The sequence below is a fragment of the Ictidomys tridecemlineatus genome, chromosome 9, assembly GCF_052094955.1.
Source record: "Ictidomys tridecemlineatus isolate mIctTri1 chromosome 9, mIctTri1.hap1, whole genome shotgun sequence".
Classification (NCBI taxonomy): Eukaryota; Metazoa; Chordata; class Mammalia; order Rodentia; family Sciuridae; genus Ictidomys; species Ictidomys tridecemlineatus.
The window spans coordinates 63,254,943-63,281,370 of record NC_135485.1 but is presented as its reverse complement, the minus strand read 5'-3'; the positions used below and the strand labels follow the sequence as shown (position 1 = coordinate 63,281,370).

At 38.5% G+C, this 26,428-nt stretch overlaps 1 protein-coding gene across 2 annotated transcripts in view; it reads left to right on the top strand.

Moving 5' to 3' along the window:
• The window catches only part of Tmem150c (transmembrane protein 150C), a 65,469-nt gene that overhangs the window by 947 nt on the left and 38,094 nt on the right, over nucleotides 1-26,428 (top strand). The window lies entirely within an intron of this gene.

Sequence of the window (26,428 nt, the reverse complement as noted above, 5' to 3'; positions counted from 1 at the left end):
CAAGTCAGGCGGTCTCGGGAAGGGAAGCAGGGCATCGGGAAGGAGGCACTAACTTGCTTTGCCCTGTGCACCGCCCTTCACTTGAAAAGCATGGTCTTGCTTTCTTTCCTCTTTCCTAGGCGCACACATTTGGGAAGAAATGGGATTTTCAGTTTCTCCAGGTGGCCGCGGTGGGTGGGTTTCCGAGGCTCCTTGGTTATCCAATGCAATAATAAAGTGATGGATGTTTCGTTAGAGCCCTTGTTTAGTGGTTTCCCGTCTTTAAATGAATCAAAGGGAGGATGAAGGTTTTTTCCATTTTAAATTCACATTCCTTTTCTCCCTATTTATTCCTCTCCTCCCACTCCTACCTCTTCAGCACTTTATTATATCCCAAACACTTCACTGATATTTTTGGTCGGGTTTATTCCGGCCAGATCATATCACGACTGAGCCAGGATTGTGACTTAGAATGTGATAACGTGGCCCAGGTGGAAGGAAAGCTGCACTTCTCCCTGAGTGATCCCATTCTGGCTTAACATGTGTGCTCCTGTTAGGGAAGCAGGCATACTAATGACATGTTAAAGAACGGAACAAAACTGCTCTTGGCTGTATTACAATAACAAAGCCTGAAGGGCAATATTAGTTTCTGCTTCTTCAGTTCTCTACTTGAATTGAAGATAGATTTTAGTAATGCAGGGCTGTGACTCTGTGACTCCATTCTGGGCTGCAGTTCATCAAAAGGCTAAGCAAATGTGAATGTATAAAGTCCATCATAGCAGTTAATAAGCTGACCTACTTAAAGTTTTCTGTTTCAAGAAAAAAATTACTAGGTTTGTATTTGTGATGTTTGCAGATCAAAGAATTCTACAGTCTTGGTTCTCATGCATTAAGTCCCAAACTTTTTCTTGTATGTGACCTAGAGACACCATGTTTTCAAGATTAACTGTAGTTGTCATCTCTTAATGAACTAGAAATGTGAGTTTAATCTTCAAGGCATAAGCATAGGAATTTTAATTGTGTGCTCTGTATTTATATTTATTACATGCTTATAATAAATATTTTGCAAGTGCCCCAAGTTGGAAGTTCACAACTGAATATGGTAAATAAAAGGGTAAAGAAGTTTTGCTAACAATAATGACGAGTTGACAGATGTTATGACATTAAGCAAACATATTAAAGTATTTGAAAAATGCATGTTTATTATAATCTGCCGTTAGCTGAATGCAGTCTGTTTGGATTATTTAAATCAGCATTGCATTATCTTAATAGCAGTTGCCTAATTCATATATTTCTCATTAAATGCCTTTTACAAGTTGCTGTGGGTTAGAGATAGTTTTCCTTGTGGAGTAATTGTTTTTATGAACAAAATAATACTTTGTGTTTAGCCTTTGCTAAAGAACTACCATAACCATGTTTATAACAACCTTGCAAGGGTTTGGGGGGCTTACTTTACCTGCTTTGTGATTGTCAAGAGGAAAGGGCACTTTGCACTCTTGGTTTCCCCTGTGGCTCACATCTCTGCAGTACAGTGGCCAGATTAGCAAGGCAGCCTGGAGTCAGGTGGAAGTAAAGCTAGTTGGCCCCTGCAATCTTAGCCATTTGGGATCAGTTTAGTAATCAGTTTAGCAAAATAGATACTGACAAGATAACTTAACATGTTAGTCTTCTCCTTCCTAAGGAAATCTATAGCATTCTGAGTCAGTAGTATAGTGATGATTAGGTTCTTATGAAGCCCAAATGAGATTTGTGCTAAAGTGACCCAAACATGCTACAAAGTTCAAGTATTATGGAAGCTGGCTCTAAGTTCATCAAAGATCAACAAAAGGGACTAGACCCAGGTATGCAATTTGCATTTTCCTTATCATAAACAGAAGTATGTCCCTACTTACTTTAATTATAGACTTTTATTTCCAAAGCTGATAGTTACACACACACACACACACACACACACACACACACACACACACATATATTTGATTTAGTCACTTTCAATCTAGCTTATGAAATTATTGGAACCTTTAAGTGTCATTATTGCCAAATATTTTCTGCTATGTTGTTTGAATGTTGAAAAATTACTTGTGGCAATGCAAAGTCTTAATGCAAAAAGATTTTGGAGAGAATAGTTGGGATGATATTTTGAGATAATAATGGAATCTTTGGCAGTCACCTTCAGTTCAACCCCACACTGTTCTGAGTCAAGCCAGCTCTGGTAGGTTGGACCTGCAATTCTTTTATCAACTGAGAAATTTCCTTTTTAACGTCTATAAATAGCTTTCTCTAGATCTGTGCTGTCCAACAGAACTTTCGGCGGTGATGGAAATGTTCTATAGTGTGTCAGATATGATAGCCATGAACCACTACTGAACACTTGAAATGTGGCTAGTGCAATTGAGAAACTTCACTTTGAATTTTATTTAGCTTTAATTAATTTAACTAGATTCATAGGATTAGAGGCTATCATACTGGACAGTACAGCTCTAAATCCTTCTACCCATTTCCTATAGAGATAGCACTTGATGGCAATTATCCATTAATTACAAGGCAGTAGAAATTGGCATTGATAATGCTGGGAATTAAGATTTGACTGTTATTCTGTTTTATGAGGAAGCACTTGCATTTACTCTGAAGAAGGTGCTTTATGTTGAAGTTCAATTCTATTCTAAAAACAGCTTTACCTTTTTAATTTCCACAAAATAAGCATCACCCAGAACTGTTTGGATGCTTGACCCCATGTGTATGTTCATGAACTTCAGCATTGTATGCTCTTCTGCACAGTATAGATCATGTATTCTCAGAGATGGTTTCTGTACTTTTCATTTTTTTCAAGGTGGAGAGTGGGGATTTGAAGAAAGGTAGGAAGTAGGAAGTTATGCAGAACTGTTCCCCTCTGCCATACACATGCAGTAACAGAAGCTCTGTGAAAAGTCTGACGGGGGTACCTCTGGCTCAAGGAGCAGCTGAAGGCTAGGAGCCCTGGAGAAATTGGACCTCTGGGTTTAAATCATGACTAATTAAATATATACTAATTAAATTGTAGGTGAAGATAAACCTAACATTGTCTCTGTCCTGAGGATAATAACCCCCTACAGTGAAGTTTCCCAAATTAGGGTCCATCCCACAAGGCCTCTCTTTGTTGGGCCCTTGCTTAGTTTCTTTCCCTAGGGCTTCAAACCCAAATCCCCTTGCCCAGCCCAGCCTGGGGGGTTAATAAATCCACTTAAAATACAACCTACCCTTATCTTTAGTAGAACTATTAAGTGGATTTGATTTAGCATCTACTATGTTGTTTCAATTTTAAACTAATTTGCTTTGATTTAAACTCTTATTTTGGCTGTGGCAAGAAACACATATTTAGTGTTTTATAAGACAGTTCCCTGCATGACTCTGGGGTGAGTGATCCTTCCTTTCCTAGTCTAGGGACCTATATACCTCTCTCCAGGCCAGACCTCAAGGCCCTGGGGGTTCCCCTTCTTTGGGAGGAACTCTCCCTCAGTTACTTATTTAGACATTTGTGTTTGGATATACTAATTAAATTGTAGGTGAAGATAAACCTAACATTGTCTTAGTCCTGAGGATATTAACCCCCTACAGTGAAGTTTTCCAAATTAGTGTCCATCCCACATGGTAATAGGGATGCTTGAATAACTTTAGGAATAACTTTAGGAAATGCTCTCCACAAATCCAATAACAATGTAGAACTCCTGAAATGAAATGCATATTTAACTTTTTAAAAATCTATGTTGATATTTTCTTAAAAAACAAATCAAAACATTTCATACAACACCATAGTATTTTTCAAACTTCGTGTCTTAGGTCTTGAAATCAATTTAACAAGTTAGGATCAGCATTTTTCTTTTGAAACAGAATATATGATAGAATGAAATCATCTCTGTGCATTCTTGTTAGTGAGGGTTTCCAGTGTTAGATAAAACTTTTGTTTCTTCCAGGTATATCACCTACAAGGCCACAAGGCAGTGGAGAATAGTGGCTACAAGCCCTAGAGAAATTGGACCTCTGGGTTTAAATTATGACTGTGCACAACTTGGTCCATATTCAGTAAGCACTATATATATGGATGTTCATCATTTGTGTTGTTATTATATAAGTGTATATGTGCATACTGAATCATGATGCCAAATATTGCCTATGAAACTAGGCTTGGGATCCACTTCAGGATCTAAGACATATGTAGTAACTAACAATAATGAGCGTTTACCAAGTGCACCAGGCTGAGTGCTTTGCATATATTAGCCTGTTTCCCACAACAGTCCTTTGATGTAGTCACTGCTGCTACCCCTCAGTACCTACATCCCAGTCAGTGGTGGAGTCAGAATCTGAACCAGGGCAGTCTGATGGCTGATCACGTGTTCAGTCATCCTAAGTTGCAATGTGATAGCGTCACATAGATGGTCGTCTGTAGACTTGTGACACTCAAAACATTGTGCCGCATTGCACATGTGCAGAAGGGAGCTGACAGTAGCTATTTTCTGTGTAATATGAAGCCTGATGGGTAAGAGGGGAGTTTTTGATCTGGAATAGATTGGAAAGACCTCACTGCTGCCAGCCTGTGGTCTCTGAAGGTTAATGCCCTTGGAAACACATCATGGTGCCCAAAGAAATGTCAGTGTCCCCGACATTAACTGCAAATTATGTCTTCAGAGGTGTTTTCCTTTTCTTCTAACCACTTACTAACTTTTGCATACTAGTTTGTAGTAAATAGTGACAAATACTTTTAAATAGATATGTCCATCTCATAAATCCCTCACTTTTTTATTGTATCCTAAGTTATTTGCTTTTCGAAACCACTACCTGCCTGTTAAGTGCCTCATGATGTATTTTTTTTTAAATTTCCATACTTTATTTATTTATTTATTTGGTACGGGGGTTGAACTCAGGGGCACTCAACCATTGATCCACATCCCCAACCCTATTTCATATTTTATTTAGAGACAGGGTCTTACTAAGTTACTAAATGCCTCACCGTTGCTGAAGCTGGCTTTGAACTTGCGATTCCCTCATCTTAGCCCTCATGATGTATTTTTAATAAAGTAAATGGAAAACAGCTTGGGGTATAACTCAGCAGTAGGGCACTTGCCTCTCATTTGCCAGGTCCTGGGTTCGATTCCCAGCCCCACATCAAAGAAGTAAAAAATATAAATAAAGGGGCTGGGGATGTGGCTCAAGCAATAGCGTGCTCGCCTGGCATGCGTGCGGCCCGGGTTCGATCCTCAGCACCACATACAAACAAAGATGTTGTGTCCGCCGAAAACTAAAAAATAAATATTAAAAAAAAATTCTGTCTTTAAAAAAAAATATATATATATACATATATATATAAATAAGTAAATAAATAAATAATATTGTTTTAGAATTCCAAATAAAATGAGATGTCTTAAAATTGATGCCAGAAATTTTTTTCTTAATGCAATCTAGAAAGTAAAGCTCATTTCATTTTGCGAAGTAGATTTCAGTTTTTCTTACAGATCAAACTAAATATAAGTGATCCCTTATCCAACACCTACATTAGGTAGAATATGAGTCCACAGCTTGCCATTATGCTCACTTTCCTCCTTAGAAACCCCAGAGGCTTTACCTAACATATAAAAATCCTTAAGATATTCAGATATTGTTCAAAGCTACAGAAAATCCCATCTCTGTGGACAGTGATGCAGACTCAATCTGTGGAATACGAAGGGGCCAGATGAACTGTCTTTGAAAAAACATTGAATGTCACATAATACTTTTAGACAAGTGTAGACAAAGCTGAAGAAGTAATTGTGCTTAACTATGGCAGTAGAGGAAATTAGTCTGTAATTTAAATGGTGTTATTTAACTCTGCAGCAATTATAATGAATTATAATGGTAATCAACTGAATGTAAACATAAATGTCTCCCAAAATAGCACAGCCTTACTGTTCATCAAATATTTCATTTTTAACGAGGTAGATTTCTTCTTGTTTTTTTTTTTTTACACTTCTGATGACTTAGCTGTCAAAGAGATATTTTAAATGGCATTGATTGGAAATCTTAAAAAATAAATTAAAACTGACTACATAGCCAAAATGGGTGTCATATTTTTAAAAATGTGTTAGTTAATAAAATATCCTTTCAGATTATTTTCATTCTATTGATTCATGGGTGAGTAGATGTTAGTTAAGAAATGTTGATATTATTGTAAAACAATTCAAAAATAAATATTACTTTTTACTGAACTAGGAGGGTTTGTAAATTAAAATTTTAAGAAATCTATAGTGTAACTGTCCTGGAGTTTCTAATGGATATATATGTATTGTAATTTCTAAATTCTACGGCAACTTAAAGTGTATTTATATGGAAATACTAACAAATAAAACATACCTTCATGCAGCAGCAGGAGGCTAAGGGAGGCATTTCTCTACCTTTATGGTGGTGTGTCCCTACATGTCCTCTACTTTAAAAGTATGGCATTTTGAAAAATTTCCAGTCTTGTCAATGACAGTACAAAGTTCACAAGAACCATTTTATCTCCTTTTTATATTAACAGCTAATATGATTGTTCTTTTTTTCAACTTTCCACATTTTTATTAGTGCATTATAGTTGTACGTAATGATACTTAATAAGTTGCTACATATTCTTACATCCACACAATATAATATAATTTGGCCATTATCATCCCCCAGTATTTCCCCTTCCCTTCCCTCTTCTTATCCTCTGGTCCCTTTCCTCTACTGCTCTCCCTTTGATTTTCAGGAGAACCATCCCCTCTTTCTTTTCCTTTTACCTCTTTACCTTCTGTACATGAGAGAAAACATACAACCCTTGACCTTTTAGTTTGGCTTATTTCACTTAACATAATGGTTTCTAGTTCCATCAGTTTTCCTGTGAATGACATAATTTCATTTTTGTTTGTGGCTGAATAAAACTTAGTTGTGTATTTATACCACATTTTCTTTTTGTATTCTTCTGTTGATGGACACCTAGGCTGGTTCCATAGTTTGGCTTTGTGAATTGTTCTGCTATAAACATGGGTATGCACATATTGCTCTAATATATTGACTTTATTTTTTAAAAAAATTCTAATTCATTATATATGACAGCAGATGCCTTTTAATTCATAGTACACATATAGAGCACATTTTTTCATGTCTCTGTTGTACACAAAGTAGAGTCACATCATTCGTGTCTTCATACATGTACTTAGGATAATGATGTTCATCTCATTCCATTTGACTTTAATTCCCTTTTTATTTTAACTTTTATTTTTTATTTTTGTGGTGCTGAGGATCAAGCCCAGTGCCCCACATGTGCTAGGCCAGCACTCTACCACTGACTATACCCCTAGACCTTGAATTGAATTCTTTAGGATAAATATTGAGGGGTGGTGCACCTGGGTCATATGGAGTCTCCATGCCCAGTCTTTTGAAGGAACCTCCATCCTGTTTTCTTTAATGATTGCACTAATTTATAATCCCACCAACTATGTGAAAGTATTCCTTTCTTCCATATCCTCTGTAGTAATTTTTATTATTTGTAATCTTGATGACTACCATTTTGACTGGAGATGAAATCTCAGTGTAGTATTGATTTGCATTCCCTAATTGCTAATGATGTTGAACATTATATAATATATAGTTGTAGATGGACACAATGCCTTCATTTTATTATTTTATTTATTTGTAACTGTATTTCTTCTTTAGTGAAGAGTCTGTTTAATTCATTTGCCCATTTATTAATTGGGTTATTTTATTTTTTGGTGTAAAGTTTTTTGAGTTCTTTTATATATTCTAGATATTAATCTTCTGTTAAAAGAGTAGCTAAAGAGATTTCTCCCATTCTGTTCTCTCTTCATATTCCTAATTGTTTTCTTTGCTGTGCAGAAGTTTTTTTGGTTTGATGCCATCCAATTTATTAATTCTTGGCATTATTTCCTGAGCTTTAGGGGTGCAACCAGCTAATACAGTCATTCTTGAGAAAGCTGATTATCTTTCCTATGATACCTCCATTTTAATTTCTTCTTACATGTGGCATAAACATTGATTTAAATGAAAAAGACACTAGGTGCCATTTCATACCAATGTTTTGATTGTACATGATTCTGAGAAAATAGAAGAAAAAAAATTTCCAGTAACTAATTTGCAGAAAGGATACAGTTATGATCAAAAAGGGGTACATCATGATCCTTTAAGATAAAGCTGCTGAGCAAAGTCAGTGTCTACTAACAGAGCCATGAACGTAGCAGTTGAGAAATGCTACTCTTGAGCTCAGTTCACAACAGTTAAGCTATGGAACCAACCTAGATGCCCTTCAATAGATGAATGCATCAAGAAAATGGGGTGTATATAAACACAATAGGATATTGCTCAGCCATAAAGAAGAATGAGATTATAACATTTGCTGGTATGGATGGAACTGGAGACTGTCATGTTAAGTGAAAGAAGCCAATTCCAAAAAAACAAAGACCGAACTAATAACATTCTCTTTGATATGTGGATCAGCATCTCTGACTCACAATAGGCAGGTGAGTGGGGGGAGTGGAGGTTCACTGGATTGGACAGGGGGAATATGGGAGGACCAGAGAGGAGATGGGAATGGGAAAGACAGTAGAATGAATCAGACATAACTTTCCTATATTCATATATGAATATACAACCAGGTAACTTCACATCCTTTTAGCCACAAAAATAGGAATTTATACTCCATATATGTATGATATGTCAAAATGCATTCTACTGTCAGGTATATCTAAAAAGGACAAATAGAAAATTTAAAAAAAAGAAATCCTGCTCTTGATTAGCTAACAGGCAGTATTTGTCCTAAGCATGGTCCTTGGCTCAGGATAACTTTTTTCTTACTGTAACTCCCTTCTTACTTGTAACAAAGATTTAAAAAAAAATTTTTTTTTTTAGTTGTAGATGGACACAATGCCTTCATTTTATTTATTTATTTATTTTTATGTGGTGCTGAGGATTGAACCTAGTGCCTCGCATATACTAGGCAAGTGCTGTACCACTGAGCTACAACTGCAGCCCTGTAACAAAGGTTTTAACTCATTTTTTTTTTCACATGGAAAATTAAAGAGGATTGTTCTGGATGGTAACTGCTCCCTACCAAGAGTCTAAGAGCTGGAAAAAGTTTTTGGAAGTTGCACAATTTATTTCCCAGAGTCTTGGCATGACTGCAGCCATCACAGAAGGATGAGACTCCACTCTACTTGGAGTCCATGAATATTTTACATTAGTTCTCGACATGCTGTCTTTCCGGGCAGACTTAATATGAATCTGACGTGGTACCCTAAGTCTCACTTCAGTTTGATCTGGCTCCTGGTTTGCTTGCTTGCCACGTTTGCCTTCTCTTTCCAATTGAATCTTTGTCTGTTTTGTATAAAGGTCATATTATGCAATTTTAAAAAATCTTAGGGCATGTGTTTATTTTAGGGCAGGGATCCCAAAGCATTTGAAATAAAGTTTTACCAGACATAGCCACACCCTCTGTTTACAAATTACTGGTGACTGCTTCCTACACGACCACCTAAGAGTTGAGTAACTGGATCACAGTAATTTTGATTGATTCAAATTTTAGTAGCAATTGTGTGGCAATTGGACAGCACAGTTTTATAGTGGACACGATGGTGTAGTGTTCTTCAGTACAGTTAGTTGTGTGATCTGGCTTCTTGTGCTGTCCTGAGGTGCAGCGTCCTTCCACTGGGCTGTCCTAACAGACCACTGACCCTTGTGCATGGCAGGCTTGGGCAGACACTGGAGTGACAAAGTTCTCTGTGAGATGCTACCTTGGACAGCACCAGAAGCTAGGAGGAGTGGCAAGAAAGCCAGGGGGGAAGGCTGCACAGTGAAGTCACCTGAGGAGCAGTAAAAATCAAGCTGCACCCTAGACCAATTAAATCTGAATTCCAGGGGCAAGACCCAGATGCCAGACTTTTTTTTTTTTCCTAATTTAAAGCTTCCCAGGTGGTTCCATCATGTTCCACTGGCTGAGTAGCATCCACAGGTAAGCGCTGACGTCCCCATCATAGCACCATAGGTGTGTGAATGGGCAGATAGATGGTCAGGGAAGTGGACACGTAAAGGCCCATAGCCTGGGGTGAAGCCCTGGCTGACATTCTCTGTCCCTCAAAGACTGAACACAATAAAATAGCTCCCTCCTATAGAAGACCCTCCTGCTATTTTAGTAAACTTCCAGGAATATTCTAACTGGCCTTTATCTACAACAGAGTGGTGAACAAAACAGACAATGCTTCTGCCCTCAGGGAGCTTGACAGTCTGTCTGGGAGGACAGACCAGAAATAGATAAAAATAGCATCGTGTATGGTCTGGGTGCTGTGGAGGAAAATGGCAACGACTCTAGAAGTCTTATGCTGAACGAGACTGAGGGTGGCCAGCCACATTTCTTCTTATTGCTGCTCTTCATCCAGCTTCCAGTCACTCTGTTCACCTCTTAAAGAACAGAGGACCTAGCTCCACGTGTTCCCCATCTCCCATCCTCACCAACTTGTCTTGGTCCATGGTGACAGCAGCATCCTCAGTGTCCATTGATGAATATGCCCGCAGAATCCATTGGATCTCCTCAGTGAACTCACCACCACTAAACCATAGCTACTTGTTCCCAATCTCCCATTCACATTCCCTCAGACAGTTTCACCTCAGTATCCTGTGCTCTGAACAAAGTTGTGTATCCTTCTTCCTCTTCTATACCCTGCCTCCCTTCCTCTAACTTAACTGAGATGGCTAGTCTCCTTACTTCCCTCAGTTGCCCAAACTTCCTTACAAATGCCTCTTTATTTTCTTAACTCAGAAGATGTGGTATCTATTTCCCTCTGTTTCAGACCAGTTTCAGCATATCACCTGGGCTCCCTAACCGTCTCCTTCTGCTTCCTCCAGGCCTGAGACCTCTGCTCTACTGATATTCCTGTCTCTCTCTGGTCTTGTAACTCTCTCTTTACTGGACCCTTCCCATCAACCCGAATTTGTAGGTTTCTTCATTCTAAATAATAATAATTTTCCTACATTAAATAAATCATGATAGAGATGTATGCATCTTACATGAAAAGAAAAAAAATAAAAATAGGTCTGGCGTGGTGGCTCACACTTGTATTCCCAACAACTCAGGAGGCTAAGGCAGGAGGATTACAAGTTCAAAGCCAGCCTCAGCAACTTAGGCCCTAAGCAACTCAGAGAGACCCTGTCTCTAAATAAAATATATAAAAGGACTGGGGATGTGGCTCAGTGGTTAAGTGCCCCTGGGTTCAATCCCTGTTACCAAAAAGAAATTTAAAAATAATAAATGGAAAGGCTATTAAAGAGCTTTGTCACATGAGTTACTTTAAAATTATTTATTTAATTGTATTTAAATTGTGGTAAAATACATATAAGGTCAAGTTCACTACTATACAATGTGTAGACCAGCAGTGTTGAGCATATTTGCATTGTAATGCATCCAGGCTCCATAGCTCTGTACCCTGTAAAACAAAAACTCCATACTCACTAAACAACTCCTCATCCTTTCTCTCCCAACCCCTGGCAACTATCATTTTGCTTTTCTCTCTGTGAATTTAACTACTTTAGGAACCTCAAGTGAGTAAAATCATATGGTATTTGTTTCTTTTGTGGATGAGGTATTTCAGTTAGCATAATTCCCCTGAAGGTTTAGCCACATGATAGCAGGTGCTAGAAATCCCTTCCTTTTTCAAAGCTGAATAATATTTCATCGTATATACCTACCACCTTTTACATTTCATTTTCAAAGAAAAATGTTTATTATGTTGTGTAAGTATATATACAGATGGATATATTATGCATAGATACAGACAAAAGGTTATATATGAAAATGTCATGGTGGTTGTCTAAAGTCTGGATTTTTAAAATATTTTCATTTTCCTTTTTTTCATGATCTCTGCTTTCTGAGGTATTTACAATGAACATATTTCCCTGTAGTAAAAGCCACAGGAGACAACACCTCAGTTGCTCTTGTCAGCGACAGCATAGTTGCCCCCATTGCCGGGCAGCTGCCCACCCCCCTAGCTCGTCTTCCACCACTCCCTGCCTGACTCATCATGCTCTGAGCATGGAACTCTGGCTCCTGCAAGTGGATGGATGCCTTAGAGTCCCACCCATGCTCTCGCTTCTGCTTGCCTCTGTATCCCTGGAGACAGCGCAGGGTCCTTAGTCCTTCCCCTCCTGCCCTCAGTGCTGCATTAGTGTCTTCTCTGGAGCTCCCTAGTTCCTGGACCCATCTCTGACCGCTGCTCATTTCCTAATCATGTGTGAGCTGCCTGGGGTGGACTGTGTGTTCATCTTTGTATTCGTGTCACCTGGCACAGAGCTGCAGTGTGGGAGCCACCGGTGGTTCAGAGGGGCTGGATAGCAGGATGCTCTGGAAGGCTTGCCCTGGGGCCCTTCATTCCACAGCACCCTGCTCCCCTGTGTCTGAGTAATGTGAAGATTTATAAATATTTTACAAAGAGATGTTATTGAAAATAAATTAGATATCAAAATGACTGAGAAGCTATATTTTTAAATGATTCTGGAGTTGGACCTCTTGGGTTCTATCCTGGCTCCAACCTTCCCAGCAACATGATGGGGGGCAGGTTATTGCTTGTGTGCATCTGTAAGAGTGGGTGACAGTTACCTTCTCCCTGGGTGGTTGTGCCTAGCACAGAGTAAGTGCCATATACATACAGTCATTGACATAGCACATGAGGGGGTTTGCAGAGTGCACTTCATACATAGCTAACATTTATTTCATGAGGTTCTGATAACTATTGGATGCATATGAAGTACTTACAGTATGTGTCTTTCCCTCTTAACTAATGGTTTAGTGTCTCCCACCCCCTATCTGCAAGGGATATGTTCCAAGATAGTACTGAGCCATACACACACACACACACACACACACAGATGGGTTTTTTTTCCCTATATATATAAACAATCTGTGACTGTTTAATTTACAAATTAGGCATAGTTAAGAGACTAACAACACTAGCTATAATACAAAAGAATAGTTATAACAATTGACCATAATAAAAGTTATTTAAAATTAATGAACTGTTTATTTCTGAAATTTTCCATTTAATATTTCCCAACCACAGTTGACTATGGGTAACTGAAGCTGCAGAAAGTGAAACTGTGGATGAGGAAGGATTACTATAAGTCCTTTCTGTTTCACATTTTCTGCAGCCCAGCTAGTGTGTCTTTCACTTGGATCCATTTCGTGACAGAGTTGGTCACCTTGATGCAAAGCACAAGGTTCCAAGAAGGCCTGTTCAAACTGCCCCAGCCTGAGACTGCTACCTATTCTCTTTTCCACCATTTGCTAATTAAAAATAACTTTGGTAATTCCCATGCATTATAGATGTTTAAGATTATGTTAATCATGATTTCAAGGAAAGCTGCGGTATTTTCCGCACTGGCTTCTCTACCTCTTGCTCTGGTGCATCCTGCTGCCTGCCTCATCTTTCATCCACTGTCCTAGGTCTGCCCCACACAAAGACCCCTGAGCATCTTCTCATTCACAGCCTCATCCAACCCACTGGTTTTAGTATTTGAGGCCACATCTCCTCTGAGCCCATTTTATCTATCCATACTTTTCTTCTAGTTCCTCTTGAATGTAGGCTTGGGCTGACCCTCACCTGGATCCAGTTCTGTCCTGTGACTGGTACTCATGGTTCCCACCGTGAAATGTCCTCCCCAGCCTGATCTATTTATAGATCATTTCCTACTTCGGAAAATTCCATCTAGGAGTTTTCAATTTTATAATGGGAGAGGAAGTGAATGTGTTCAGTGGAAAGGGTCCTTTGAATTGCCAGTTTTGCTCTTTTCTTTGAGTTAGCACTATATTGTAGGATACCTTCTTGAGATGCTTCCAGCCAGCCATGTGATTATGAGAGTGAACCAACTATACAGTGGACTTGATGTTCAAAAGGTTAGATGGATTCAATACATTTTTTTTCTTTTTTTTTTGCAGTACTGGTGATTGAACCCAGGGAAGGGTGCTCAATCAAATGAACTATATTCTGAGTCATTTTTATATTTTTATTTTGAGACAGGGTCTTTCTAAATTGTCCAGGCTGGGCTTGAACTTGCAGTTCTCTTGCTTCAGCCTCCCAAATTGCTTGTATTACAGGCATGTGCTGCCACACTTGGCTCAATGCATATTTGACTTGCCATATTTTCGATTTACAATGGGTCTATCAGAACAAATGGAATACCTTGAAAGTCAAGGACCTTCTTCCCATTTGCCCGCAGTTTGAAGGCCCACTTTTTCACAAACACTACCCCTTCCTGAATGTTGGCTTCTTCCCATATTTGGTTATAACATTTGGTTATATTTAACTGAGAGCCTTATTAGACGCCACTTTTAGTAATATCTTCTGATTTGAAGATTCAGATGGTTAACTTGATAATGTTAAAATTATTATAGGCTTTACAGTTTGGCATTCAGGGAAAATTGTGCTAGTTTTGTACGTACAGTAGATAAATAAATGTTGTTTTTTCCTCTTGGCAGCTGTACTTCCACCCCACTTGCACATAAATAAAGTCCTGGAGTCTGGACTCTATATGGTAAAACAAAATAATGTTGTATAGCAAGACAGGACCACTATTATTGTTATGGGATCCATAAATCTGTATGGTTTGGCTTGTAAGATACATGAGACTGCCTATTTTAGTAGATCCACATTTTTGCACTATGAAACCATGGGCAGACTATAAAATTAGGAGCCAGAACCCCCACAATCATTTTAAGTACCTAGTGGGAATTCAGTAAATGTGGGCAGATTGATTTATGGTTTATTTTTGACCCCTTACTAATTTAGTCTGATTTGTGTATATCAATTCACCTCTCTGTACTAACTTAGCACATCTTCTGAAATACTAAGATTTTATTAAATTAGGACATAATCAAATAAAATTTTGTTGCTGGAGTGCATAGTACATGCGTCACTATAATCAGCATCAACCCCCTTTCCTTTCTCCCCTTTCTTCTTTTCTTTCATGATGGGCATCTGGCTTGAGAAGAGTGGACTGGGTGAGGAGGTGTGTGGGTGAGTGAATGAAGCATTTCCTCCTCTAAGACATTCAGCCTCCCGTAGCAGACACAGGTGAACAACTGTGATTCAGCCATAACATGAGACTGAATCAAGTGGGGGATAAAAGCAGGTGCAGTGGGGCATGCCTGTAATCCCAGCGACTCTGTAGTTCAGTGGCAGAGTGCCCCTGGGTTCAATCCTTAGTAGCAGACAAAACAAAACAGAAAAGGATTAAGTAGTTACATAAGCAGACTCTCTTGGGAAATTTAAAGAATGAAATAGAAACTCAGAAAGTATATAATGTATTAAACAATCATACTTATGAAACTTCTAGTATGTGCCAAACACTCTGCTTGGTAATAATTAGGTGACTGCATCCTCATTACAAATATTTGAGATAGGTACATTAATCTACTTTTCAAAAATAAATAAATTAGAATGCACTGTGATTATACAAATTGTCTAAAGTCAGACAGCTGTAATCCAAATCAACCTGTCTTAGAAGAATAAGTTCAAGAGACTTATTGTACATTGGGGTGACTAGAGTTAATGAGGGCATATCAAATACTTGAAAATCGCCAAGGGGGTGAATTTCAAGTGTTCTCAGGCATATGTTAATTAACTTGATTTATCCATTCCAGTGTACACTTATATCAAAACATCAAAAACATATCATAAATATATACAATTTTTGTCAATGGGAAACAGCACACAACAAAAAAAATCAGCCTGTTTTATGTCAATATAAAAATATAGTTTGATATGCAAATAAAAAGGTTTCAGTGGGTACTTCTTTTAAATAACCACAAAGCTTTACCGAGGTTTGCATTTCCTTAGAGGAAATTAGCCAGGATAAAAAGGAAAATAAAGAGCAAAAGCAATAATAATCATGATGGGGGAGGGACACCTTTTTAAGAAAAATACCCCGTAGGCTGTGAAGCCTCCTAGGTAATGAAATATTAATTAAAAAAGCACGAGGAGACATTGAATGACTTATTTTGTGAAACTCCCAAGCAAACTTTCTTCATCAGTAAATAGATTTTAGAAAGAGACTTAGATACCAATGTTAGGTGTGCCTTAAAACAGGCTGGGTGCTGTGGCACTGGGAGGCTGAGGTGAGAGGATCATCATAGAAACACACTATCTCCCAAAATAAAAAAAGGGATGCAGTTGTAGCTCAGTGGTAGAGCACCCCTGGATTCAATTCCCAGAACAGGGGAGGGGGTGGTGGGAAGCCTCTATTAGGACAGTTATTCCAGTTGAGCAGTAGAAATACTGCCAAATTCCACATGAATCCTCTCAATTTCTTTATTGACATCTCTGATTAGTTTGCCAACAGTGGTTTTCTTTAAAGCACTCTAATTTACCCTCTGGGAACATTTGTTCAGGTTTTTGTCTCTTAGCAGACTTTTGAGGGACTTTTTCATGTCCATTTCTACTTTTTTTTTCCTGTATCAAGGATGAACCCAGAAGTGCTTTACTACTGAGCCACATCCCCAGACCTTTTATATTTTATATTTTTGAGACAGGGTCTCACTAAATTGCTGAGGCTGTCCTTGAACTTGTCATCTTCCTGTCTCAGCCTCCTGAGTTGCTGGGATTATGCGCATGTGCCACTGAGCCCAGCTCACTTCTATTTCTTATTACAGGTAGTCCTAGGTATTTTATGGGTTTTGTTGCTATTATAAATCTATTACATTTACGTTTTTCCTGTATGATTGAAGCCTGTTTTATCCACCCCTTTGTATGAACACTCACTATTTCCAATAACAGTGTAATCAGTTCTTTGATCTTTTTGTTGCAGATAACAGTTCTATTGCTGTAGTTTTTAATAACTAGACCCTTATTTCTGTCTTTTGTCTTACTGAATGGGTAAAAATAGCCAGACCAGTGTTAATAATCATGATGTAGTATTAATTCATTCCCATTTTTAAGAGGAAAGCTGTCTTTTTCACATCAAAGAATGATAGTGCTGATGGTTTATGAGAGGCTCATTATAGAATCCTTCTGTTCCTAGTTTTCCTAGATACTTTGTAAGAGATGAGCACTGGATTTTATCAAGTGTCTTTTCAGTATCCTTTGAGTTGATTCCTTAATGAATAATGTTGATAATAACAACAACTCTATATTTCTTTGAATAAACTCCTTCAAGTAATGTTTAAAAAGAAAACCAAAAAAAACTTTTGTTCTATTTTTGAGCTAGGGTCTTGCTGCGTTGCCCAGGCTGGTCTCAAGCTCCTGGGCTCAACCTCTCAAGTAGCTGGAACTACAGATGTGCATCTTTTAGTGCACCATTGACTATATGTGCTGTCTTCTATTTGTAATTCTTTTTTAACCCATGTTATTTATCAGGGTAAATAAGTATGTGTTTTAATACATTTCCATTTGGTGATCACATTGAACATACTGTTGTGTCCTGAATTTTCTGTATACACACTCTAAACATTTTCCCTAAAGCATTAGAAATTCTTCAAAACATTTCAATGATTGCATCTTATATTATGGGTATATTTTTACATAACCCTCTGTTTTTCATTGCTTCAAGTTTTTCCTAATTTTTGTGTTATAAATAATGCAGATATGAGCATCTTTATATGTAAACCTTTGTTGGTGCCTCTGATTGTTTTCTTCATGTTTTAGTTTCCTGCTGCTACAATACATTACCAAAAATCTGCCATAAAGTAGGAGAAACTTGCTCACAGTTCTGGAGGCCAGAAACCCACAACCAGGACCATGATCCCTTTGAATGCTCTGGGGGAGAATCTTTCCCCGCCTCTTCCAGCTCCTGACAGTTCCTGGTCTGTTCTACTCGAGTGAACATCACTCCAGTCCCTGCCTTCTTGTCCATGGGCCTTTGCTGTGCGACACTAGTTGCCCACCTAAATCCATGATGATCTAGAGCCTTAACTAATTGCATCTGCAGAGTTCTTATTCCCAGATAAGGTCATACTCACAGGAACTGTATCATTTTGGAGGGGACACAATTCAACATACTACACCTACTATAAATTTGTGTGGATGGGAGTAAAAAGTCAATGGATAGGAGATTTCCTAAGTTTCCTGAGAATTATTAAGCTAATTGTTTCCAAAGTATGTATAAGAACTTGGCTCATTTATCATCAGTGGATAAGAGAATACCCCTTTGTCTTCCTACTTACCTGCATTTAGTAGTACCATTAAAAAAAAAAAAAGATCTTTGTTTCTTGGATAGAGAAGAAATGGAAACTATGGAAATTCATTAGTTAAAAATTTCTTTGTTAGTGAGGTTGAACAAGATTTTTGTGGACATTTGGATTTCTTCTACAGTAAGTCCATTTTACATATTGCCCATTTCCTTTTGACACATTATTAGTTTTTTTTATTATGCTGTCGTTATATGTGGAGAATGTTGCTCTTGTTCATATTGCTTGTAAATATTTTCCCAGTTTGTTCGTTTTACAGAGGTTTAGCTTCCTGTGATCAAAACTACCAGTATTTCCTTTGTGATTTCTTCTTGCTTTTAAAAACTGAGAAAATGGTTTCCTATACAGATGTTAAATATATATACCTAAGTTTCCTAACCATGTTACAGTTTTGAGCTTAAGATTTTACTCTTTATTTCACCCAGACCTTATTTATGTGCATGAGGATCTACATAGATGGGTTTCCCCTCATTTTGAAATTGATTTTCCCAACATATTCATTAAATAGTTCCTTGTTGATTCCTTTAAAGCAGTTGTGATAAGACATTTGACAATGTGAGAAGATATATTTGGTTGTCACATCAGGGATGTGGAATGCTATGAGCATCTAACATGTGGAAGCCTGGATGATGCTAAGCATCTTACGTGCGCCGGCCGGTCCCCCATGAGGAATTAGCCACTGCAAAATGTCAATGGTGTTTCTGCCAAGAAACTCTATTATTTTGTGGTACTGGGGATTGAACCCAGGGCAAGACAAGCATTCTACCACTGAGCTACACCCTGGCCTGTGAAATCCTATTTTAAAGTTTATCTCAGACTTGTGGGCCTTCCCCTTTTAGATATTATTAAATACATAAACTGAGGCTACTCCTCATTCTGGCACCTGCTGCAAAGTGTTGCCCATTTGGTCAGTGCCTGCATGACCTTGGGTTCAACTTAAAGCACTTTTGGATATTAATAATTGTTATATCTTTCTATATATGGGCCACATCTCCTGACTAGGAATTCCATGATCTCACCTTGTTCTGGTTTTCACTGTACCCCTGAGGTGTACCGGTGACCTCCCAACCTGAGTTGCCTCTGTACCATGTACCATCACACCATTCCAGACAAGCCCTCCAAATTGGATGGAAAAAAATGCAGCATTTCTGGTGATGCTGTAATGGACACAGAAACAAATTTTACTTCTGTAACTTTGAGTTTGTCTAGAGGCTATGTATTCTGTTCTGCTGATTTGTTTGTTGGTTTTTGTACAAGATTACATTATTTTTATTACTGAAGTTTATGATGTTTTATGTATGTACTTGATGTTTAAGTGAATGAAATACCTTAACATGGGTGAGGGCAGCCCCCTTCATGGACTTTGATGAAACCTACCTAAAGCTGTGGGTGTTGAACTTTAATGTGTGTTCATATCACAATAGGGAGTGTGTGATAAAGAAGTTTCTTGCAAACTTTCTCTCCCTCCCTTCTGATTCTATAAGCAGGGCTAAAGCCCAGGAGTCTGTCTGTTAATAAGAATCTGAGATTATTTTGAGGCAGTAATCCCTGGACCCCATTTAGAAATACACTACTTTGAAGTATTTTGCACAGAAGTGACAACATTTTGCTGCCTCTCCGTTTATTTGGGTCATCTTTTTAGCTTTTAGCAATGTTTCCCCTCCACATGTTACATCTTGCACATGTTGAATAGGTTCTCTTTTCTATTACATCTTGTAATTTTTATGGCTACTACACAGGAACGCTATTGATTTTTAGATGTTTGTTTTGTATCCAGCCACTTTGCCCAGCTCTCCTGTCAAACTGAATAGCTTTTCAGTTAAGCCTTTTGCAGGTGTGAGATGAGGGTATGGTTGGTACAAGTGCATCACCTGGGATCAAATGATTTTTGCCTCCTTCTTTACAACATCACGCCTATTATTTCCAGTTTTTGAGTCACCACATTGTCCAAAGTTTCCAGAACATTGTTAAATAAATACTAATAGATATGTCCACCTTTAATTTGTTTAGGATTTTAAAAGGAATGCCTCTATTATGTTTTCATGGTTAAGAAGGGTGCTGGCTATTGATTTTTACATAGAATTTTTATAAAAATTACATCCAGAAAATAGCCTGTTATTCCCAGTTGTTTTTTATTTTATTTTTTATTGTTTTGGTACTGGGCCTTGCATATACTAGGTGAATACTTCCCTACTGAGCTATATCCCCAGCCCTTTTTATTATTTTTTAAATTTTGAGACAGAGTCTAAATTGCCCAGGTTGACCTTGAACTTGCAATGCTCCTGCCTCAGTCTTCCAAATCAGTGGGATTACAGATGTACACTATTCCCATTTTTTTAAGGCTGCTTTAGAAAAATATGGAATGTGTGTAGAATTTTACTCAATGGCTTTTTAATATATAAATGATATTTTCCTTTTTGAAAATGCATGTGTTAATAAAAGTTCTAAACCATCCTCACACTGCTGAAATAACTTATACTTAGTTGTGGTGGCTTATTCTTTCCAGATATTTTGAATTTTATTGCCCTAGAATAGCAATCTCTCAACAACCACCAGAGTTCTGGTTCTAAAAATGTGTCTGGCCTAGCAAAACTATAGAGTTGTTTTAGCCAAGGTTTTGAAAGAGAAATTTTCACCTAAATTCAGTAAAGTGAAAGTTGCAGGTGGTAACCTCTCCTAAAACAATCTAGATCTGTTGGTATTAAAATCAAGATAACCTGAGATGGTAGGTTATCTTGATTTCTCTTCTTTAATTGATGAGATAACATTTCTGTGGCCTTTAGACTCATTGATAGTCTTTCTTTCTTTTTTTGTTTTACAATTTTGGCTGAATGATCCTTATACTATGGTCATTTTCAAAAATTATCAAAATACTTATGGCCATGTTGGGGGGCAGCTGCGTAACAATCAATATATTTCAAGAAGATGGAGTCAAGAGAAACACGAATAGATAAATATACCCACAAAAATCTAAGAACCATAATCATTGATGTCTTTTTTTTGTTAGTTTGTTTAAGCAAAAACTGAAGACATGTTAAAAATTGTAAATAATTGTAAAACTGTATCAATATTAAAGGGTTATTATCTTTTATTTGTATTCAGAAATAAAATTATTCTATAGTTTTCATTTTGGGGAGATATGCTTGTCAGTTTTCAGCATCAGAAACAGTCAATCTTCAAAAAAAAGTTTGGGTACCTTACCATATTTTTCCAATTTATTTTAACATTAAAATTAGTTTTTCCATAATAGTTTTACAATTGTTAAAGGGCAATTTTCAGAAAAAGAGAAATGCATTACACTCATACAGATATAAAAATGAACACATGTTAAAGATTTTATTGTACTCATTAATCACTACGGGAACCTGGTAGGTTTTGTAAACAGTTTAAAAGAGTGTTTGAAAAAGAACGAGTTTATAGATCAACAGTATTGAATTAGAGATAAACAATACTGAATGTGCAAATGGAAGCCAAAGTGGTTATTTTGTGGGAGAGTGAGACTGGCAATCAATTGATCTTCTACTTGACAAAAGAATTTGCATGTCTATAGGCAGGGATTATTTTGTATTGCTCTCAGTTACCTGTAATGTACATTATATATAAATAAGTATACACATATATACACACTCTAATCTATCTATCTATCTATCTATCTATCTATCTATCTATCTATCTATATATTATGGATTCTTTTTATCACTATTTTGCTTATTATTATTATTTGAAGACATTTGATGTGTCAATTTTCTGTGGTCGGGGTAGTGGTTTTAAAATTTGAGCTCTTGGAGTATTTTATTTTTTGGTGGGGGAGGGTACTCTCACTGAGTTGCTTAGTTGCCTTGCTGTTGCTGAGGCTGGCTTTGAACTCGAGATCCTCCTGCCTCAGCCTCCAGAGCCGCTGGGATTACAGGTCTGTGCCACTGTACCTGGCTGAGCTCTTGGATTAATTTTTATATTTATTTCTCTCTAAGCTGGGTTTGTTGGTGCACACCCGAAGTTCCAAAAGTGGGAGGCTGAAGTGGGAGGATCCCTTGAGTCCAGGAGTTCAAGACCAGCTTGGGCAACACAGCAAGACCCTGTCTCAAAAAACAAAAACAAAAACAAAAACACTTTTTTTTTCTTTTTTAAAAAATTCATTGAATGTTGCCTTAACTTTAACATTGTCACCTCTTTTTTTTTCTTCCTTCCTTTCTTTATTATAATGAAAATATCTGTGGCCACCATTCTATGGTTTTAAAATTTGAGAGAGAAAAAAAAATCAGGATCTTCTGCTGAATTTAGGCCCTTAACATGAAATAGGATGGTTTTTGTATGTCTGCTCACCCCCTCCAAACTTCAAAGTGAGTACGTCCAACTCTTCGGGCTCCTATATCCTCATTGTTTTTTCTCTCCTTTTCTCTCTCTCCTCTCTCTTATCCTTACCTCCCCTCTCTTGGAAGCCATTGTCTTTGTTCTTTACTTTCAAGGAGGAAATGGAGATTATTAGGCATGAAACTCTTCGTACTTCTGCCTCCTCCCTGCTGTGGTTAATGATCGGTCTGTCCATTGGGTGCTTCTTCTACAGAATCTGGAGCCCTGGTGTACTGATTTCCCAGTGACCATAAAATATGCTCAAATCTCTGATTTTTGGAAAACGAACCTCTTTCTTGGCCATTTTGACTCCCTTTACTTCTGAATGCATCTCTTGCCTTTCACAGCCAGGCTTCTCTTGAAAGTAGTGCGCATTCACTCTGTCTTCCTCATACTGTAAATTTGTGCAGTGGCACTTGGGTCTCCACAACCCCACTGAAACTGATACAGGCCGTCACTGTCACTGGTGTATGCCTTGGTGAATCCCTTAGCCTCACCTTGACCTCACTGCAGCCTTGGAGAGAGTTAGCCAATCCTTTCTGGCTTCCATAACAGAACTCTTTCTGGTCCTTCTCCCATCTGATTATTCCTGCTCACTTCCATTGGCGACATTCTCAATGTCCCCCTGCCCCTGATGTTTCTCATTCCCATCTGTGGCTCTGCTCAGCTTTTGTCTGCTCTCCTCTGACACAACCCCTCCCTTTGCGCATTCTCCTGAGGTGCTGCCCCCTCTGTCCTGTGCTGTTGCCCCTATGTTTAGATGCCCAAGTCAACAGGTCCAGTCTGAACACTTGCCTGAACTCGAGACTCAGAAGTCTCCTGCTTTCTGGACATCTCCACTGTCATGCCTTGGGAGCACTGTAAGACTTGACCCCTCCAGGATTGTAGGTCAAGAGGGCAGAGGAAAATAAGTAGAACTAGCAAGAGAGAGGGGAGAACAAGAAAGAGGGCTTTGGAGAGCAGGGAACACGGTCAATGAATTTTTATGCCTCTCTCCATATGCCCCTGCCATGTAGAATGCTTGCCACCCTCATCCGCATCTTTCTTCGCTATAGCTGTGACTCTCCAGATGTGGGTCCCAGACCAGTAGGGTAGTATCACCCAAGAACTTGTTAAAATACAAACACTCAGGCCCTTCCCCAGACCTACTGAATTGGAACCCAGGGGTAGGGCCAGCAGTCCCGCAGGTGACTCTGCTTCCTGCTGAGGTTTGAGAGCCCCTGCACTCAGGGAATTACCCACACATTCTTCAGGCCCAGTGTCAATGCTGCCTCATCTGCAGAGCCCTCCTTGATCCTCTCAGACAAAATTAATGACTTCCTCTTCCATGTTTCCATAGTGTTTTATTCATGCCAATTATGTAGCACTTATTCCATTATAGTTAGCTCTGTAAGAGTTCTCCTCCCCCATGGATTATGAGATCTCAGGTTATTATTCATCTGTGTATTTCTAGCACCAGGCTTGGTGCCTGGCACAAAATAGACATATATTACATTACCTTAAATTACTTCTATTTTTTTCTGGCCCTGTGACCTATTTTCACTTCCTCCTTACCCTTTCTTTTCCTTCCCTCTTTCCTTGAAAACCTGCCTTACAGGCATGAATAAATAATCAGAACGAGACATCAACATCCAAAGGTAATATTTTCATTGGATTCAGCCTTTCAACTACTTCCTATCTGTCTGTGTCTGCAGAGGTTCAAAGAGAGGGAGATCACATTGGAGATTTCTATACACAAGTATGTGATTGGTTACAGGGCCTGGAATGTGTGCAGTTATAGAGCTGGTTAAACTGTCTGTAGAAAGTCTTGTCTTCATATCTGAGGTTGGGGCTTGACATGCATTTCTGGTAGACAGTTGGGAGGGGAAAGATGGATGTCAAGGAAGCATGTGAGGAGAGGGAAGGAAAACTTATTCCATAAGCAGTTGCCAGAGCTCATGACATGAAAGGGACCCATGAGGATGCTAGAGCTGGGTTGGTCCCCACTGCCTCCAACCTTGACAATGGGAGTCCTGCAAGAGAAGAGGGTACCATTCATCATGGAGCTAAGTAGACTCCTGACCCAATCAGAGAAGCCAGAGGGTCCAGGGGAAGAAAGAGCAGTTGCCGGCTCCACAGCTGTCCCCAATCAAGCTGCAGATAGACAATGATATGTCTGAGCTACAAAACACATGTCCAGCCTTCTAAGTGTAAAAATAAAATGGCCCTGTGCCTCCAAAGCATTTTTTACTCCAAAGTATTTTTTTTTCCCAAAGGCTGTTGCTTCACTTTTGCCTCCAAATCTCATGTGAAGATGTCTCCTGTGGCTCAGCCCCATCAGAAACGCACCAGAAAGGAAATGGAGTTCTAGATAATGTAGTTCAAATAAGCCAAGTTGACACAAAATCACCACAACATCCATTTTTTAAAAATTGAGATATGGTCAATTTTTGCAAAGACAAAAACCAACCAACCAACCAACCATACTTAAAAAAAAAAAAACAAGTATGGGTTGGGTAGTGAGGGAAGAAACCCTTCCTAGATGAGCTGCTGATGGCATTGGTTCTAGAAAGATGGGTAAAAATTACACAGGGAAGACCTTTTAGGGAGACAAAATCATTAGTCTCAACAAAAGATCCTTGGTCACCACTGAAAGGTATAATTGTGCTTAGTATGTTGCCTTGAGCCGGGCTTGGATGGGTTTTAGAAAGATTATCAGTAAGGGTTGAAAACAAAGCTTTGTAAATTAATTAATTAGAACATCTAAGCATTATGGCTAATTGAGAGGTTCTGGCAAGTGGTAAGTGTAATAAAGGATAATGAAGTTTAGTAGAATGTAGTGAGGATCATCCAAGAGGCTGGACTCAGCCACTTACACGCTGTGTGGCCCTGAGCACATTAAAGCTCTGGAGACCTTTGTATTCTCCTTGTAAATTGGCAGTGAGGACATCATTGCTCCATGGAGTTCATGTGAGGAATTAATAAGGGGGGGTGCATGGAAAGTTCTTGGCACAACTGCCACTAACATGTCATCATCATTGTTGTTGCTCTGATTATTTTTAGTGTTATTATTTCCCTAGGAAATACTTCCCAGGCAGGTGGATTTGAAAGGCTAAGTACTACTTTGGACTACCTCAGCCGCAGGCCAGTTTAGCAGATGGGATCAAGCATGGGTTGACCCAAGAAATGCATTCTCCTTATTTTTATGCTTCCTTTGGATTCAAATATAGTTGCCTCGTCTCGTCAGCCCCAACCCCAAAAGTGGTCCCTGCATTTTCCTGTGAAAGTTATTCTTTTGCCTAAGAAATATGCTTTGTAGGCTCTCCCTGTCCCTGCTCTTCCAAGCCTTGGACAAGGACAGGTTTAGAGCTGGCAGAGCCTCTTACCACTTTGTCTGCTCACAAAGAGAGTGACTGCATGTGCCACCCATGTGGGAAGGAGTGACCACCTGGTCTCCTGTAGCACAGGTTCAGGACTTGTTCTGTAGCTCATGGCAAAACAGGCTGATCATAGCTGTGGTTGTCCCTTTATAACCATAATCAAAAGCTGTTCAGCTTTTTTTCTGCCCTAGAGAAGCGACTGGATATCACTTTGTCTTTGTTAAACAATAAAAAGACAAAGAATGGAATGCTATTCTTTAATTAAAGAGCTATTCTAACCACTCTGTCTATCCTCATCACCACTGAGCTTTCATAAGTCTTCTATAAATCTTTTTTCTCATTCCTCTCCTTCCATCTTTAATTAGATTTTTATGGTTGTGGCCACTTGAACTGGCAAAAATCACTGAACTAGATTTTGGAAACCCTTTTGGTTTTATTTAGTATTGATTGGATCCCAGAATATACTTTCGTTTACATACCCCTCTTTTAGAACAAAATCTGCAGATCCGAGCCATGCTGTAACTTCATTCTCCTT